A 13,708-nucleotide genomic window follows, 5' to 3' on the forward strand; every position below is an offset into this window, starting at 1 on the left:
TGAACACCAGAGTTACAGAGAGACCAGTCAACCATACAGCTCATTTGGAACTGGGAAGTACACAATCAGGCAGCAGCAGAGACAAAAGAAGAAGAAAAAAAGCAAATACTGTACAGTTAAATGTAAACTACAAAAAAATAAATAAAGGGAAAGCAGCATTTTTTTCTGCATAGTAAAGTTTCAAAGCTATATTAAGTAAAAGTTCAGTTGTAAACTTTTGAAAGAACAACCATAACGTTTTGTTCAGAGTTACAAACAGTCACCATTCCTGAGGTGTTTGTAACTCTGATGTTCTACTGTATATTGTAGACTGGAATATATTTTTCACCCATTTAGCACAGAAATTGGCTTTTTGCTGTGCCTTGCTTGTCTGAAGTATTGCAGGGATACTGTAAATTGAGGGTGGGAAAAATCAAGTTCTGCCCACAACAAATGTTAATGTGAAATTGGCTTGCAGTGAAATATCTTAGTTAACAACATGGATTTCAATAATGGTGTCAGTAGGCTTCAGAGTTAATACCCCAAAGAGATGAGTGAGTGTAGTTCACATTTCTGGTGGAGCTATTGTGTCTGTCAGTCTGCAGACTCAGGAAAATAGCACAGTGTTGGTTCACATCCAGAAGGTTCCTTTTTGCAACTATAAGGAGTAGAAACTTTCTTTTTGTTTTTTGTTTTTTTAAATGAAAGCTTAAATACTACAGAAGGAGAGAGAGCCAACCACCAAAGTAGTGCTGGTTTGATGCATCCATACATACCAGGACAATCCAATATTGTACCCATTAGACACTCGGCAATGACTTATGCAGAACCTTAGGAACTGCTGTAAAGGAGCGATGAGGTGATGTATAAGCAACTAGTAGACAGAACCTCAGGCATCAAAACCTATTTGTTGAGAGAGGGAATTTTGGCCAGAGGGCATCTTGGGACTTTTTTTTTCTAATTTTTGAAGATAGGGGAAGAGGGGTAAAGTGTCTTCAATCAATAGAGCTACTAGACAAAAAAAGACCCTAAGTTCAACATCTTAGGTGAACAACAGTTACTGATTAAACTGATGTCTGGTAGTCTTCACTGAAGACTTAGGATAGGGTATTTTGGAGATTTGTAGCTCTTGGAGGGAAGCTATGCTTTAATAAATGACCCTTACCTGAACCCTTGAAATTCCACAGCTGTATTACTATCCTGCATAACACAAGATTGTGGCTTCATTTAGCCTAGTCAAAATGTGGATCTTTTGACCTCTTATTCTTCCCAATGGGAAAGAAGAATCACTTTTAATGTTTGTCCACTTGAACAGTTTCATTCACATACGTATACTTAGCTATTTTCTAATTCCTAAAGCTTTTTAAATTATTCGTCTTTCCTATAGGGATTAGGAGATCAAATAACCCCTTGCTTATATCAGGCTAAATGAAGCCCCAAGCAAAATTGCAATCATAAATATTTCTGATCTGTGAGGCTTTTCCATAAGTAGAAGTCCTTATTTCAAATTCAGTCTTAGTGAACTGCCTACCACAATGGTTGATGTGGGAAATAAGAACTTGTGTGTGCGGAAGCCTGGCACACTGAGCAAAGGGTACATTGTATGCTTCAATATTGTCAAGCTCTAAGAAATAGGCTGTTTCCTCTTGGGGATATTGCAGTACTTTAGAAGGTCTTGTGGGCTCACATATCTTACGAGTTCTTTTCAAAATTGTCCTGTAGGCTCCTGTTTGAAATGAAGGTTTGTGTTGCTTGGTGGTTTCAACTGCTTCTTATATGGGGTTATTGAGCCTGTCTCGTGAAGTGAAGCATTGATCTGTTACTTTTAATCTTGATTTATGGTTGGTCTAGTTTTAGTTTGACTTCACAGCTTTGTCAACTATCTTGTGAAAGACAGACAACTGTCTGCAGTCCCTGATTGCCATCTCATCACTGGGACTGTAAAAGTACCTCCTATTTATTTGGATATGAAAAGGCAAGGGAGAACTAGACAAAGATTGGGTTTTCAACATCAGTCACATTTTAAACTGCATTTTAAATCTGCCAACCTCCAAATTGCATACTCTCCTTAGCTACTGACTCTTGAAAACAGGCCCATTCCACTCTTTTCTACTGTGTGTGTACATACAATAAGTTCTTGATAGGGCCCATGTCAGGACAGAAATTATTTCTCTAATCCTGGGGATTTACTCATGGTGTTCAATCTAGGATGTTGATTCTATTAGGCACTGGAATAAATTGCCTAGGAAGGTTGTGGAATCTCTGTCATTGGAGATTTTTAAGAGCAGGCTAGACAAACACCTGTCAGGGACGGTCTAGATCAGTGCTTCTCAAGCTGTCTGATGTGGGAGACGGGCAATTTTTTTTCCAATGTACGCGCAGACCAGCAGCCGGTGGCTCATGGACTGGCACGGTCCGTGGGCCACCACTTTGAGTAGCACTGGTCTAGATAATACTTGAGTGGAGGGGACTAGACTAGATGACCTCTCGAGGTCCCTTCCAGTCCTACGATTCTATGATTCTATCCCAGGAAAGAGAATTAGACTCTTGAGTAACAGCTTTTTTATTTATGGCAAGAGTTCATCGTATCAAGTTTCTAAGGCTTTAGTCTTCAGAATCTCTGTAACCAAAATCATAGGACCCATCTATCATGACCAGAGAAATCAGGGTAACTTAGAACAAACCTTTTTTCATATTTAACAGAGCGTTAGTGGTTTAAGGGGAAACCCTCTGACTCTCAGTTGTTCAATACTCCATTATGTCAAGATCAGGGAAAAAAACAAACAAACCCTCACTTCCCACTCCGTCCTACACCAGCCAGTATAATTTAGTGAAAATTTAACACATTTACATTAAAACCCCTTTTTTACTACAGGAGTGATGTAAAGAGGCCTTAGTATAAATGGAATCAGGCCCTTGGTTTAAGTATAATGGCTTACATTAATGCAGTGGTTCTCAAACTTTTGTACTGGTGACCCCTTTCACATAGCAAGCCTCTGAGTGCGACCCCCCCCCCCTTATAAGTTAAAAACACTTTTAAATACATTTAACACCATTATAAATGCTGAAGGCAAAGTGGGGTTTGGAGTAGAGGCTGACAGCTCGCAACCCCCTGTGTAATAACCTTGCGATCCCCTGAGGGGTCCCAACCTCCAGTTTGAGAACCCCTGCATTAATGATACAATCTCTCTGCCACTTCTCCCTGCAATAGAGATTTTTAAAGAATTGCATTTTGGTACATTTACAGACTTCTCTGATTTTTCTATATAAGACAGTAGGGAAATTGTGATCTCAGGGTATTAAGGGAAATCGTAGCATGGCTTTCTTGGCAACTCACCAAGGACGAGACCAAAGTAAAACCTGAAGCAGCAGTATGTCATCAGTGCCAGATTGTATTAAACCATTTGCCTTTGAATTCTTCTTTGCCACGTGGAATGTGCACCACATCTCTGGTAGGACTGAGAAGGACTAATACTTTAATTGTATGTATTGAGTTTGTCAAGGGTGCCCAGAGCTGGACGTCAGTGCTCTCTTGGTTGGCGTAAATTTGAATAAATAAGTGGTGTTGGAATCACTGCCAATTAGATGTAACTTAGTTGCCCAAACAGCTAATCTTCCTGAAGGCATAAAAGTTACCAGTGTTGGTGCTCCATCTTCAGAAATAGAGAGAAATGTAGCCCCACAGATTGTATACTAATGGGCCTCCAGAATTTGAGTGCTATCTTTGTACTATCTCCCCTTCAAGTACCAAGTATTGGCTGTTGTGGGAGACAGGTTGGTTGAGATTTTCAGAGCCAAAGGGATTTAGGCACACACATTTCCAATGAAATTCACAAGAGTTGTGTGTCTAAATCCCTTGTTCACTGTGAAAATTTCCTCCACCATCTGCCAGACTGTATCATCAGTCTGAGCCCAGATGTCATCTAACAGAGACGGCAATTTCTTTGTTTCATATCGTTGTTAATTTAAACTCTTTTTTAAATACTTCACCTTACTAACCAATGAGGGCTTGGGTTTTTAAGCAATCTATGGGGCTGTAGGGAGAAGAATCTAGTGTAAGTTGTAACTTCTGGCAGTTCCAAAGAACTGGCTGAAAATCACAGTCACAGAAACAAGTAGCAAGATTCTGCATTTTTGCCTCCCCACTAACTCACCAGCCCTTCTGCATAGTTAGAATGTGGGAAGGGATTAGTCACGTGTGTGTGTGTGTGAATCAGTTCACAGACAGCTGTGCTGCCTAAATGCTTAATATTTTGCTGAGTCTTCGAGTTGTGTTGTAGTCATAGCTGTGAGTAGGAGCTGCTGGCATTCCTGGAAGAGGAGAATGTTAAGTTAGACAAAATGACTCTCATTGTAAAACCTGAAAATGAAAAAGAGAGATTGTTTGTTTGTTTGCATTGCCAGAGTTTTTTACTATGACTTTCTTAAAGGAATTTCAAAGCCTTAGAAAACGTGATGATCTTGCTTTCCACTGTACATAAGTTACCTGCAAAAACTCCTCCTGCATTTACCTTCATGCTTTATTTTGCTAACATTTTATTGATCCTATAAATTTCTGAAGATAAAAATTCTGCTACTTGATAGTCTCCTATCTGTGACATCAGAATGCATCACAGAAGAGAGCATTAGAATATCTAAAACTCATTTGAGGATCTATATTCCTGCACAGTTAGGAAAGTAACTGAAATAGCTTTATTGTGTGGTGATCAATAAAATATCTTCTCTGTTGGATTGAATTTGGGTGTGGCCATGAGGGGTTAAAGCACTATCACTAAATTTGATCATTTTTAGTGCTTTTTAAGTTGAATATTAGGTGTATATGTGTAATATGTGTGGGTAATGGGTATATTATTAGTTTCTGTGGCTTTATATGTTTAAAACATTTGTAGGATTTTTGAATAATTTAAATAAAATTAATTTAAGAAAACAAGAGCAACAGCTAAGTGGATTCCTAATATAAACTATATAAAAGTGTAGCAGGATTGAGCTATGTAATTGAAATGACATCTTACTGGAATCTACTAAATCCCTTTATTAGTCTTATTATTCTTATCTATATTAGATGTTAAAACAGGGCCACCAATTTGCTTGCTTATATTTTAAACCTGGCTTCTGTGGCAGAGATTAATTTTGTTATGAAGGAAGTAAATACAAACCCAATTCCCCATCTGATGGGGGAGAAAAATGTCATGAATTATTAATTACTGCAAATGCAGCACTTGTGAGTCACTGGAGGACTGAAGGACAGGGGAGAGCTGCCGAGGTTGGGCTTCAGTAAAGGAAGTGGCTGATAGGAGTTCTCCGACAATCTCATCAGTCCACTTCTCAAGCAACAAAATGCACTGAGGAAAGATCAGTGAACTCAATCAGTGAGTTACACAATGGGGTGTCAAGTAGTTAACAATTGCAGGTATGAAAGTGTTTTTTTTTTTTTGAGGCCGGAAACTTGTCTGTCTATATGTAATTTATGCAACCAAATCAGAGCTTTTGAATATCATAATTAAGGCTCTAATGTCAATGATAGCAAAATGCTCAGGGCAGAAAATCTTCAATCTAGTCCATTTACCAGCCCAGTTTTGTATTCCACACTTTATATTCAGGTTTAAGAGTACTAGCCATGTTAGTCTGTATTCGCAAAAAGAAAAGGAGTACTTGTGGCACCTTAGAGACTAACCAATTTATTTGAGCATAAGCTTTCATGAGCTACAGCTCACTTCATCGGATGCATTCAGTGGAAAAGACAGTGGGGAGATTTATATACATAGAGAACATGAAACACTGGGTGTTACCATACACACTGTAACCAGAGTGATCACTTAAGGTGAGCTATTACCTGCAGGAGAGCTGTGGGCGGGAGGAGGGGGAGAGGAAACTTTGTAGTGATAATCAAGGTGGGCCATTTCCAGCAGTTGACAAGAACATCTGAGGAACGGGAGGGGGATAAACATGGGGAAATATTATATTATTTTCAGTCACCCATTATAAATATTTCCCAATTGGACAAATATAATTTGAGATACAGTTGTTTATTAACTTATTCCAATCTCACTTCCTCCATATCTCTCTAATGCAGTGATACTCAGGCGTCAGTGGTTCAGGAGCTGAACTATCAATCAATATTACCCCAAAATAAATAAATATATAAGTGTGTGTGTGTGTAAAAAAAGAGAGAGAGATGATTGACCAAGTATTCTACAATTGGCTAATAACATATTAACCAATCAGGATGTTTTTACTAACTTAGATTGGTTAATAATAAAATCACACAGTGTTTTAATATCATGTGCTGCAAAGAGCTGCAGAAGACACATTAAAGAACCACTTGCAGCTCCTGAGCCTCAGTCTGAGTCTCACTGCTCTAATGCATCAGTTACCCTACTTCTATAGCATAATTTTCCACATTATGTCAATTTTAGGCATTCCATTTGCCATTTCAGGTATTAACCCCTGTATGAGTGAGTCCAGTAAGGCTAAGGAATTACTCATAATGGACAATCCATTGCTGTAGTCTGTGTGTGCCCTGCTGCTCTGAGGATAAAATATGCTGGTATTTACACTCATTAGGAATTGCTTATTGAACAGTTAGAGTAAAAATCTAGGACAAATGTTTTGTCAATTACACCTATGTGAATACACTGGTCACCACATGGCCTTTGACCACACTTGGCTAATGCTTAAATTAGCAGATGTGTACAAGAATAGGAACAACAATTTAGCAAATTTATGGAGGCTGAAACCCAGATTACTGAGGGACTGAATCAATGAAAGCAAGATGTTACTGTTTTCAGAATACTAGCATAAGACAGGAGCTAAGAACAGTTTGTCAGCATCTTAAATGCATTGATTTTTCATCTTTCTCATGCTGATCACAATCTCTTCAATCCTATGCAGGAAGTAATGGTTCCATTTCCCAAAGCATTTAAAACACACTTCTTATTTTCCCGTGCAACAATCACAACAGCTTTCTCAGTGCCAAAGCTACGCTTCAGAAAGACCATTTCTGTACTGACAGTATCTTCTAATCTCTAAGGTGTTTCTTTCCCCCTCACATGTTGGTCATGCATCACTGGACATTCTGAGCTCTCAGATATTTGGTCACATTCCTCTCTAGCTTCTCACTTATCTATTATTTGCATTGCAATAGTGTCTAGACAGACAAGACAAAGTGTGTGCGAGGAAAGAGAGGCACAAAGCAGTGAAGTTCTCTCTCTCTCCCCTTACCCATCAGGCTGGGAGATAAGATATGGAAATATCCCTCTATGTGAGCAACAGATTGCAATAGGCTTTCCTGAGCCTAATACTGTTTTGACTAATGCAGCTGCCTTTTTGCAGTCCTGCATGTCCTCCAAGGCTTCGCTTTTGTCAATTATGCCTGCTGAGCTATAGAACAGCTTCCTCTCCAAATGACTTCCCAGAGTATGTGGAGGAGTAGAAAGAAGAGTGTATAGAGGGGCTCCGCTCACTTGGGAATGGGGCTAGGGAAAAGTCCTGCATCCAAAATCACTAGTCACTCTTGAAAATCTCGGGGTACATCTGCACAGCAATTAAACACCCAGGGCTGGCACGGGTCAGCTGACTTGGGATCTCTGGGCTTGATCGGCAGGGCTACAAAACTGCTGTATAGACATTTGGATGGGCTCTGAGACCTGGCGGGGGGAAGGGTCCCAGGCCCTAGGCTCCAGCCCAAGCCCAAACGTCCACACAGCAGTTTTTCGCCCCACAGTGCAAGCCCAAATCAGCTGAGCCAAGCCAGCCATGGGTGTTTAATTGCTGCAGAGACGTACCCTGAGATTTTCAAGAGTTTCTAGTGATTTTGGACCACGCCTTTTCCCTAGCCTCATTCCAAGTGAGCCACAGGTCTTTCATTGCAGAGTACATGCACCTTCAGTCCCTAGAGTTTCAGTTGTGTGTCCAACTCCTGGCTAATGAGATATAGATTAAGCAAATGAATCTCTAGCTAGATTTTTGGGTACTTTTTTCTAATATAGGTTGCCTCCTCCCCCACCTCAGGAGCTTAGTGTGGGTTTGTTAGGTTCTACATAATGTAGAAGTCTTTCTAAGAAAATAAGCTAGCTGCCAATCCATAGAGTGAAATCATGGCCCCATTGAAGGTAATGGCAAAATTCCCACTGACTTCAGTGGGGCAAGGATTTCACCCATAGACTCGCTTAATGATGATTTGGGAGAAAGGTTCATTCCTGCTACACGCAAAGTGCAGGCATTTGCTTTGTCAGTCTTTGAACAGAAGTTCAGGGACAAAGTGGAATTTAATCTTTTATGCATTGATGACTACCTTTTTTTCCCCAGGTGTCATTTTTGCCAAAAGTGTCTTCATGGTCCATTATACAGTACTACCATAGAATAGATATCGTGTTTGGAGTGCTGTGTGACCTTGTTATTAGGGTGAATTACTGTTAGGTCTTCTTTTTCTTGTAGTTAACATAGTGTCCCCTTTGGCCTTTATGCTATTGGGAGAATAAGTTGGATATTGTTGTTTAATGTAAATAATGTGTGTGTGTGTGCATGTGTGCGCACGCACAAAATTATGCATCTTTTCTTTAGCGGCCTACAACTTTGGTTGGCTCTCTGTCTATTTGAGAATATTCCTGCCTTGTTCCTGTGGCACTGGAATGGCAGATAATACCTGTACAAAAGAGAATTTAGAAGCTAAAAATGTTCCACAGGCAGTTAACACCAGCACCATGCCCTCTGGTTAAACCAGCCATTGAGAGTTTGTTCCTGTAATGCAGTGCTTGTAACTGGGAATCTCCTTCAGAGTTTGTGGAAGTGCAGTTTCTTTAGAATGAGACAACTGGAACGCTTCCTTTTTGCTTCTATCTATAATTTCAATTAAACTAAGTAGAAGTAAATATTTAACTTCTAGCTATCCTACTAGCTTTATTCAATTTTCTCATCTCTAGACTCTTATTGTTGCTCTAAACATGACAGTCTGATCCCTACAATTACGGATCTGCAGATCCTGAAAATAAAAGTATGTGTATTTAGATCTTAGTTGTCTGTAACTTGGATCCACTAATCCAGAAATAATTTCCTGAATTCTAGTTTTTGTGTTTTAGCTTCATATTAAAAATAGCTTTGAAAGCAGTTGACTTGGGGAAGAAAGGAAACCAAGGTGGAAGATGCCATATAGTCTTACAATTCTGCAGGTTTGCTGGTCAGTGTCAGAGAGAAAGTAGCAAACAGTAGTTTTGGACTGGTGACTCTGGGAAATAGAAAGTATCTAAGTGAAAATTCTCTGGCTTTGAGGAGGGATGTGTAGAATGTTTCCCGTCAGTGTATTGGTGTGATAGATTGGCCTCCACTCTTGTTTTGTCTCACGAGGAGATAAATTAGGTTTGTCTCTAAAGTTTACATTTCAGTTCAGAAATGGTAATAGTTCAAACTCTGATTTTAGAGAGAGGGACAAGGTGGGTGAGAATTTTTTTTTTTAATGGACGTCGGTGGTGGAAGGGAAAAGCTTTTGAGCTTCAGAGCTCTTCCTCAGGTGTGTAAAAGATAACCAGAGTGTCCTAGTTTAAATACAAGGTGGGACCTGTCAGATTTTATTTTTTTAGAGGTTCAATAGCTCAGAAAACTGGGATACTTATAGATCTAAGTCAATGTGAGATTTGTAGTGATTGCTCAAACCTTTCTGGAAGGGGGTTGGGATGGCAACCAAAGTAATTAACCTGGAGTTTCAGGGTCTCAGCTCCCCAGACAAGGGCGTCTCTTTCTAAAAAGTAGACTGCTCGAATTCTACGTTTCAGTCTTGCACCATTGAACTATCACCTGCTACTGGATCAATAATTGACAGGAGAAGGATTGCGTTATAAGAAATTAGAGCAGTGCTGCTGTCCCCATGAGCAGTGGGAATAATTGGGCAAGAAACTAAATATCAAAAAGAAATAGACGAAGAGGAAAAGAGATTGAGTGAAGGTTGTTGTTTTTTTTTTTCTGTTCTTTTGAATTTTGACTGCAACTGAGCAGATTCAGCAGAGAGACGCTGAAATCACTGAGACTGATAGATGTGGTAGTATTAAAGGAAGAGTGTTAATTTAGGACTATAACTAAGGGATTACAATCTATCTACTTGTATTGAGGGGTGCAAACACCGGGGAGAGAGAGCGGTACAAGGCAGCCGAACTAAAAGCAATGAGATAAAATGAAACAATGGAAGATTTAGGCTGAATATCAGACAGTGTTTCTAAATCCTGAGACCTTTGACTGTGGAAGGGGAAATAGTGGAAATTTCATCACTTAGGTCATTTAAAAGTGGAGAGGACAAAGCACTAGCAAATATGCTGTAGGGTAATGGACCTTCTTTTACAGAAAATGACCGAATATCTTTTTTCCCCTCCCTTTCTCTAATTTCTGGCCTTTAAAGCAGTTCAGCCCTGCAATCTGGACCCCGGTGTTCAACAAGTTTACATGGAGAACCCTTTCTATAATCAGTCACAGCCCTGTTACCCTCTGATATGGATACCGTCTTCTCTATAAAGCTATTAGCCAGGTTAGGAGGGGAAATTCTCCTAGAATATCAGGGTTGGAAGGGACCTCAGGAGGTCATCTAGTCCAAACCCCTGCTCAGAGCAGTACCAATCCACAAGTAAATCATCATGCATTGCACTCTGTTGTTGCCGGCACCCAGTGCCGAGAGGCAAAACAACAGCAGAGGTTTGTTACCCGGTGTGCGTCACCCAATAATTACAACGGGGTGGAGAAGCAGAAAAGTTTATTTGCAGCTGCAAACAAGGTACAGGGAGAATAGAATCTCAAATCCTGTACACAGAGCAGGAAGTTACACAGGCTTTTATACATTTTTTTTTTTTAGCATACTTATTTAATAGCAAGCTGCCCTAAGTATTCATATAGCCAGCCAATTCAGTTACCAGCTAGTTTTTTTTATTTTTTGTATTATTTGTTAAACTATATATAAAGCTGCTTTATTTAGCATTGTTTTTTTATATTTGCCCTGTTTGGCCTTGTTTAGTTTCAGGCAGTCTGACTCTGCAACATATTGTTGCAGATCCTCAGCATAACTGCTGCAAGTGCCTCCAGGTGGGGGGGGGCCAAGGACACTTGGGCCTAGTACGCAGAGCTGCTGCGAGTGCCTTCAGGCTTGGGGGGGGGGCCCAAGGACACTTGGGCCTAGTGCGAGGGGGCTTCGACACTCGTGGTCTTCCATCCCCTCAAGTTACCTAGTGGCCATGCCCCAGTGTCCCAACACTATATACAAATAAAGATTACTTTTAGGTTTACCTATTTATTGGTGCTAACTTGTGACACAAAAAAAATTGGTAAATTGTGTTGTTTTTTAATCTCCTAAATAAACTAGAAAATGTAAACACTTCTCTCCGCTTCTACAGACGACCAAGTGTTGCTCCTAAATATGAAGTAAGCTTAGGTGACTGGAAGCCACATTGTACTTTACTATAGATGGTGGAATGGATGCTGCCTGTTAACCTCCTCAGATAATAAACCATCAAACCACAGAAATAAAGCATAATAGTTCTGCTGATTGTATAGCGGCACTGTCAAAATGTTCTTTTGACAGAATACTTTCTTTCTTTCTTTCCCCACCATGCTAATTTCATCATTGTACGTCTGATTAAGTGACAACAAAAGAGACAATGATTTTTTTTTTTACAATTCAGCCTTCCCCCACACCAAAGCATAAATGTTTTATACAATCAGATGTTTTCATTCTCTCTTCCTCATCATTCCCGACCTTATTTGTAATCATTACTGTCACTCTATATATTTCTTCCAGTATGAAGACCACTAAATCCTACAAGGTCGGTGACTTTCAATGATATGACTGCAGATAGCATTATAAATCTGGCAAATTACTCCAGCTGGCCAAAGAAAAGGTTCTATACAGGGAATCTTTCTTTGTATTTTTTTGAAGGTTATGTACAATTATCCTTATTAAGAAATTAGTCAGAGAAACATCTTTTTTCTCTCTGTGTCATTTTATCTAGGTTAACGTAGAATAATCAATCAGTTCTGCATCCAATATCAAAAGTAGCCCTGTGGATATCCCAATCTACTTGCACGTAGTTAGAAATTCTTGGGCTGACCCCCTGGCCCCATTGCAGTCAATGAGTTATTGTCACTGACATTTGTAGGGCCAGGATTTCGCCCCTAGTTAACACAAACGGTAGAAGCAACAGTAAAAGATGTAGCAGTGGTTTTAGATTTGTCACATTTTTTTTCTCCTTATGGTTTGTTGGACACTGATGGTTTCCTCAGTAGTGCGCAGGACATAGGAGGCAGTAGAGGCCCCTGAACAGTGTAAATAAACTTGAGAATACATGTCCTTTGCTTTTGTTCTCTTAGGAATAAATAAATAAATAAAAACCTGAAGTTGTCTCAATTTAATCAGATTAATGGTCCAAATCTTCAGGTGCTGTAAATGTAATGTAAATGTAGTAGATGAAGTCAGTGGAGCTATTCTCATCTTCACGGATAAAGAGTAACAGACCACAAAACTAAAAATTAATGGTAACTTAGGTACAAGCGATCATGACTTTATCACATTTATAGTATGCAAACAGAACAAAGTCTAGACTGCTAATATACTTGGTGCTTTAAAGGGCCCAATTTCACAAAGCTGAAAACAATTATGAGCCAAATCAGCTGGAAGAATTTAATCAGAAAAAATGTGAATGATAATTGGGAATTGTTTAAGAACACTTTACTAGATGCCCAGAAAGTCACAATTGAGGAAGAAGACTGTATTGGTTTTTACAAAGCAACCTGGTTTAGAGCAGAAGTGAAGGTAACTATATAAAAAAAAAAACAAATGGAAGAAAGGATAAGTTGGTAGTAATGAATATAACTCAGAAGCTAGGAATTGATAGGGGAAGCAAAGGGACACAAGGAGAAATCTATGACTAGCAGAGCAAAGGACAATAAAAAAGGAGTTTAAGTTTATTAGAAACAAAAAGAATCCTAATGATGGTATTTGGGCCATTACTACATGGAAATGGTAGAAATATCAATAATAATACAGAAAAGGCAGAAGTGTTCAATAAATATTTCTGTTCTGTATTTGGGGGAAAAACAGACAATGCAGTCATATCATATAACACTCTTTCCATTCTGCTAGTATCTCCGGAGGATGTTAAACAGCAGTGACTGAAGTTAGACATTGTTAAATCAGCAGGTCTGGATAAATTGCATCCAAGAGCTTTTTAAAAACAGGCTGGGGAGTTTGTTGGACTGTTCATGTTGATTTTTCAATAAATTTCGGAACACTGGGTGATTCTAGAAGACTGGAAGAATGCTAATATTGTGCTAATATTTAAAAAGAATGAACAGGATGGCCTGAATAATTGTAGGCCTGTCAGTCTGACATTGCCAGGCAAAATAGTGAAGCAGTTGATACTGAACTTGATTAATAAAGAACTGAAGTAGACTAATACGTATGACAATTGCCAGTCAACATGAGTTTTTGGAAAATAGGTCCTGTCAAACTGTAATTGACTTCTGTAAGGCATATAACTTGGTACTGCAAGTCACTTGGATTAAAAAAAATTAGAAAGATATAAAATTAACATGGAACACATTAAATGGACTAAAAGCTGGCTAAGTGATAGGTCTCAAAATGTTGTTGTAAATAGGGAATCATTATCAAATGTGTGTGTTTCTAGTGAGGTCCCATAGGGATCGGTTCTTGGCCCTATGCTATTTAACATTTTTATTAATGACCTGGAAGAAAATATAA

The 13,708-nt window shown here is 39.2% G+C and overlaps 1 protein-coding gene across 4 annotated transcripts in view; it reads left to right on the forward strand.

The window, feature by feature from the left end:
- The window catches only part of KIAA0930 (KIAA0930 ortholog), a 140,713-nt gene that overhangs the window by 85,754 nt on the left and 41,251 nt on the right, over positions 1-13,708 (forward strand). The gene's annotated exons all lie outside the window — the stretch shown is intronic.

Source organism: Lepidochelys kempii, chromosome 1 (assembly GCF_965140265.1).
Source record: "Lepidochelys kempii isolate rLepKem1 chromosome 1, rLepKem1.hap2, whole genome shotgun sequence".
Classification (NCBI taxonomy): Eukaryota; Metazoa; Chordata; order Testudines; family Cheloniidae; genus Lepidochelys; species Lepidochelys kempii.